The sequence below is a fragment of the Schistocerca piceifrons genome, chromosome 5 (genome assembly GCF_021461385.2).
Source record: "Schistocerca piceifrons isolate TAMUIC-IGC-003096 chromosome 5, iqSchPice1.1, whole genome shotgun sequence".
Classification (NCBI taxonomy): Eukaryota; Metazoa; Arthropoda; class Insecta; order Orthoptera; family Acrididae; genus Schistocerca; species Schistocerca piceifrons.
In genome coordinates, this window is record NC_060142.1 from 630,324,457 (window position 1) to 630,331,334 (window position 6,878).

Below are 6,878 nucleotides of genomic sequence, written 5' to 3' on the forward strand. Positions count from 1 at the left end.
GGAGTATATCTCGCGTTGCGACTGGTTCGTCTAAAAAGTGTCCCATGTTCAAGTATTTTTCAAAATATCTGCGTAAGTTACCATTTTTACTGTTAAAAGTTTCAGGTTCTAAAATTTGTCTTCTGAGTCGCTCCTGAACGGATTGCGACCAGAATTTGTTCAGAAAAGCACGCTCAAACTCACTGTACGTGGTACATACGTCAGCTTGACTGTATGCCCAGACAGCTGCATCGCCTTGGATGTAACCGACAATATATGAAATCTTTTTCCGGTCACTCCAAGTGCGTGGAAATGCGTTACTAAAAGATTTGAGAAAAATCACCGGATGAATGGTTCGTTTTTCTGGGATAAAAATCTGAAATTGCCTGTGTTTCATTAAGCTTTCGTCTTCCTTTGCATTATGATATGGATTTGTCCCACTGTAATTACTGCTATGTCCAGCTGGCGAGTAATTACGATAATGTTGCTGTGGTTTACCATGATAATAGCTTGTGTTTGTGTTTGCACATCGTGGTATGTGTTGTAGTTGTGGTGTGTTTTGTACTTATGTGTTTGTCGTGTGCGGTATGTGTGTGTCATACTCGAATGTATATTGGTTCCTGAACTGTGCATTTTGACTGATATTTTCGTTACATTCAGAGTGTGGTCGATCGGTGAATTATCTCATGGGTGCAGTGACGGATTGTACTGCGTCACTGATCAGCTGTTTGTTATTAGTAATGTATTGCGCTACGGAGTCGTGCACAATTGTTGGTAAATTTTCACGTAAGCATCTATCAAAATGTTTGTCTTTGTTGACTACCCAATCATGAAATTCTTTATTAATATTTTGAAAATGAGCTGTGGCATCAGATTGTAAGATGTCAGTCAGGTGTTGTTCAACATTGTCAAATTTATTCTGTACGTCAGTAATTCGTTTTTCAAGGTTGTCATGTACTGAAGAATATGTTTGAATTTGTTCAGTAAGAACTTCACACGTGACATTAAGGTTTTTTACTTGTGTCTGTAAAAGTGCTACTTCAGTTGTAGTCTTTTCTTGTCTCGTATTAAGCTGGGAAAATTTAGTACTGAGTTCAGTCATCTGTTTGGTCAGTGTGGCGTCTATAAGTTCCACACGCTTACATAAAGTGTCATTACCTGTCTTGAGTGCTATGAGATCAGATTTGATTTCGTCATTTTGTGTCTTTAACTGTTCATTTTGCGTCTGTAAGGTTGCCATGTTTTCTGCGTTTTGTTTCATTAGCATTTGTAACATGTCGGCAATGTTTGCCGTTTGCAAGGTCTCTGCCCCCGCCGCGTCATTAGACGTGACGTCATGCATTAACATGGGCTTTGATTGAGACTTTGAAATTTTTGTGGTGGAAGGCCTATTGTCAAAATTTTCGTCAACACTTGCGTCAATGTTTGATGAATCGTCACTACCGGTTGCTGTCGTAAAGTCATTTTCTAACATTTGTCTCTCGTCCGAGTCGGATTGCGTCTGAATAGTACGTCTTTGCTGTTCCATTTTTGCGTATTGTTTTCTAGTTATTACCATGCCACACGTGATATATGTTTCAAGAAAATATTTGACACTGATTTTAAAATAAAATGCAGTTGAGCATGAATCGGTCGTAGCAACAATGGCTGTCTGTTAATTTAAAAATATAAACTGAATTTGAGATTATTGGTAATGGCTGCTGGCCATGTTACATGATATCGTACAGAAGTCGGCCATATTGTACACTCGTGTATTGGTATTGTTGCATACGTTATTGTTTAAGGAAAAATACTGAGAATGGAATTTATCACTGAAACTGTTATGCGGAAAAGAAACACTACAGAATTTTACTGAAAAGCTAATACACTGAATTATACGTCTGGTCAAGCCTGCTAATGCAAAGATGCTGCGTCTTACCTTATTTTGCTGGAAGCTTCTTTGCGTCTTCCCGCAAAAATTTTATAATTGGCAAAAATCTTCTGATTTTTGTTATTTCTCATATAGTCAAGTCCAGGTCCAGAAAGTTGATTTTTCACATGAAACAAAGAGAACAATGTAACAAATGACAAAATAACAAGTCCGACACGCAGTCGCCAATATAAAATTAATAAAATAAATTAAATAAAATAAAATATTAATTATTTTATCTGTATGATTGTCTCTCCTATGAGTCGTCAGGTTTTAATTATTCGGTATCAGACGCTTGACAATGGCTTTTTCGTAAAGGCAATGTTACTCGTAGTTGACCGTGAAATAAAACTGAAATAATCGGACTTCGTAATTAAATCGTTTCCAAAGACTGCTGCGGTAGGTGCGGACTCATAAACTAAATCTCAATATTACAATAATTTGCCAGCCATGCCAAAACGTCGTACAGAGGTGATTGTCTACTAAACAAAAAATTACACAGTTAGTTAAATCAGATATATTCAATGAATAAGCCTACAGTTCATAATCCTACTTACTTTTATAAATATAAATTCTTTTCAGAATCGAGTGCCTAGTATGGTTGCAACTCGCAGTAATTTTCTATAACATGAAATATGGCGGTGTGCCAGACAATAAACTAAAATACGTGCTTCTCGCACCACTTCAACCAGAGCTCTCCTCTCTTAATCAAACATAAGAGTAACGTAATTGTGCTTTTGTTTTATCAGCGACACAGCGCTGCAGTTCTGTGCCATAGGCTTTATTTATTTGTCACTGATTATTTATTTAATTAATATCTCGCGGTTCCGAGGAAACTCACGCTCGGCATGCAAATGTGCCTTTATAAAATCTTCGTGTTGAAGCTTGCATCTGCTAAGCAGCTAGAGGTGTTTCGGTGCTTCTATGTAGGTATGTTGTCGACACATGGCCTGCTGATACCCAAAGCGCAAAACCATCGCAGGTTGGGAAAACTTAAGAACACGCTACAAGTGTGCCTTATACTCTCATACTGCCGAGAAAAAAGAAAGAGAAATGGATAACATTAAAAAAATATGTTCACAGTTTTCGAAGTGTAGGTGCATGGTAACATGGTTACATCGTTATTTGAAAAGAAAAGTCAGACAAACATTATATTTAAAACATAAAGGAATGCTACCAAGCGTCATGTCAAACGACAGCACGTATGCAAACTCGCATTATTTCTCTGCACAGGAAAAATTCTAAGCTTATTGCACTGTCTTTCTTCTCTTTATTGGAAAACTGGGAAGTTGACACCGCCGCTTCCGGCTGGTATGTTCTATAAAGAGGCGAAGGCAGTCTTGTCCCTACATTGGGAGTAACGATTCACTGACAGATGGCCTGATCGAAGAATAATTTAGCAGTGAAATGCTTAACTTTGTTGCAGGGTTAGCATTAATACATACGAATCACACCTGAGTTTATTCTGTGTTGCAGCTGGTCGAGAAATCGAAGTACAGCGGATAGTGCCAAGCAAGCTTTCCTGATTATGTTCGTAGTAATAATTATCGTATTTCAGCAGCGTTTTGAAATCTCTATTAGAGGGCTGCTGTAGTTATCCACGCGAAGATAACTATGTTAGTAACAGATTTTTATTGTAAATATTTGTTGGAAAAGAAACAAACGGGAAACATGCAATTTTGTCATATGATGACATGTTGGAGACCGTGGCTGTTGTTTGAAGACAAATGTTGATGGTGTTAGGACAGCAACCAGCCACAAATTTACTTTGAGTTCCTTTATTCAAAGGAAACCGTTACCGGTTTCGAATCGTTGTGATTCATCATCAGACGGTTTACACGCTTTCTTTCTGACATTTGGTGTGTTTTTATAGATTAATGTCAGAAAGAAAGCGTGTAAACCGTCTGATGATGAATCACAACTATTCGAAACCGGTAACGGTTTCCTTTGAATAAAGGAACTCAAAGTAAATTTGTGGCTGGTTGCTGTCCTAACATCATCAACAAACGGGAAACAGACTGGTGAACGTATGGAAGTCATTCTGCTTCAGGAACAGGTTTATGTATTTTACAGTAAACATCTGTAATAAATAAAGAAAGAACATCAGTCACAACATACCAAACGCTACTATCTAAATTCAGAGCTAAATAGTGAAAGGAATTATCACGTCAACTGCAGAAGCCAGTAGACTCAGGAACGTGTAATAGTGCCAAAAGTAATTTGATAACATACCGAAGGATTTCTTCGGTATCTGTGACTGTTAGACTTGTTCTTACAGTCTATATTGTTATACTCACGGGAGAATGAATGTGAAAATTAGTGCTTCCGGTTTTCTGGATACTTTAGACTCTTCCGAAACTAATGCACTAGTCATTTCCACTTCGTTGTTCTTTTTCCGCTTTATCTCTTTCCCTTTGACACGGAGGTCATCAGCCACGTGCTTGGTATTCCGTGTTTCATTATATATCAGCACGACGACTGACACAAATGATTATGGCTTGCAGTTATGGACTTGGAACTGTGTAAATTGACGCTATATTTTGTACATACTGTGCAGATGAGTAAATGGAAAATCTCGTAAAATTTTAAGGAAAGTGTTCATCCATTTGTTATTCTAACACGCTGGAAGCTACTAAGACGCGGCATCTGGAAACATCTTCCAACGCGGTCAAAAAATGAGTAACTTCGTCTCTAACCCAATATTACCATAACGAGAAAACGCACGTTTTGCCTCTGCAGCAGCTGGTAACGTATTGAAGTCAACGCTAGAACTGTGTTTTCTAACCTCCCACCGATAAAAAGTTTGTCGTTTTACAGCCATAAAGTCATATTTCCAACTTCTTTGCCAGGGCGCAAACTCCCATATCCGCTTCACCTTTCTGAACTTCGATGTAACTGAAAACTGTAACTGCTAAGTTGTTATATTTTATACTGCTGATCCGAATATTCGGGAATAAGTGACATGGAGGACTGAGTAAGGTTCCGGAGCAGTTATGTTCAAATCCACGTCCAGCCAAACTGATTTAGATTTTTCGTAGCTTCCCTAAACCACCAAGATAGTTCTCTACAAAAACGCGACCGAGCTCTGCTTCTCTAATTCAGCCTTCCGCTCCACATGCAACGTAAACCTTAATCGTCGTTTCCTATTCCTTCATACGGAATATGGTAGATACAAGTTTACAAGTAAAAATTTTGTGGATGTCGGTACTGAGTAAAATCTCTTGCTTCCGAAATATTTTCCATCTCAGGGAGGATAATTCTGCAGTGTCAGCAGCAGGATTTCTTTGGAAGGGTCGGGCTGTGGAATCAGTCCATGGAGCGCTTATGCATAGCTCGGATGGGACAATACTGCATTCGGCAGTTAGATGCGATGAGTGTTGTGTGCTACTGAATCTTCCTCATGTCCACTAACTCTCTCACTCACACACGTTCCGAATCACGGGTACAGAAGGAGTCAAGCAGCACATTGACGAGTTCAATCAGACGTTCCAGGCTACATCTGTGAAGTATTCTAACAAGAAGTTACGACTTTTGCTAATGTGCTCCCACTGATAATTGATGGAATTACTTCCGTATTAATGTATGTATGAAGATTAGCAGAAAGAAAACTTCTTTCTGGGAAAGAAGAGTCATCCTTCAATTTATCAGTTGCTGTCTTTGTGTAATGCATCATATCAAGCAGACACGTTGCTGCTTGCAAATACCCAGACAATTGTCTGCTTCTATGGAATTAAAAAAAGTGTTCCACGTGAATAGAATGTAAAATACTATTTACATATCCCATTCCAAATATTATGAGAAATTATAGAATGATTGGCTCATACAATATCTTTTCACTTTGGTTGCGAACAGCTACCGACTTTTAGTTTTCTGATCATATTCGTAAAGCGTAACGCACAGCTTGCTAGCTAGAGAAACGTGGAGGTGAGTCAGACGCAGATCGAATCCGCGACATGGATTAACTACAGTGGTCTGATTCATTGGCCAGTCTGAATGTAGGTTTTTAGGCGGTTTCTCCTCTCTTGTTTAGACAAATGCTGAGCTGGTCCCCAAATTCCGCCTCAGATAACACGATGTACAAACAGCTGAAATGCGACAACACACAAAAAAGTTCAGTCTATTCAGAGATGTTCGGTGCGACAACTTCCCTCCCTTAGGTTACCTTGACGTCACGACGGGCAGTTGGCGACGCAATTAAGTGATGTATAGTTGGAAAATTGTAGCCTGTAGTACCTGGGATAAATACTAAGGAAAAGACAGAAGGAACGTCTTACGTAGCCTTTACTGACGTACAAAAGTATTAGCTGGAAGGAACTCCTCACGACCATGAAAGATACACTTTTACACTGTAAAGATAGAAGTACAGTATTTAACCAAATCAAAACCAAGGTGTGAGGTAGGTTACTAACAGAGAGGAATGTGTAGCCAAAATCAGAAAAGAAGTGAACCACGGATGATCATTTTCACTTTATTGGTTCAGTTTATATACCGAGAAATCCATGAGGATCTTCAAATGAGAATCATCTGGAGTTAAACTAAACGGAATTCTCACGCACTGCGTAAGATTTACAAATCATATTGCCTTAACAGCTGATATTGAAAAATATAAGCAAAATGTACTTCACATATTTCTAGGAAATTTGTGAAGGTTAAAATTAAAATCAATACTAAAAAAAAAAAAAACAAAATCATGATGTAAGCAAATTAAAAACTAGGACACATTGAAAGGGATGAAATAGAAAATGTGATAAATTTTGTTATTTCGGCATATTAATTACAGAAGCCAACAGATGCAGCGTAGAAATGAAAAGAATTGTGACCTCTAATGCTCTTTAAATGAACGAGGGCATCTACTAAAGAATAAGTCAATTAGTAAGGAAAAAAGGAACAATTTTTCAATATGTCCATTTCGTGTGCCTCGCTGCGATGGCCGGACGCTGTAAAAGAAATGTAGAAAGCGCTTTGAAACGGTGAAGTTGTGGCTTCGCAG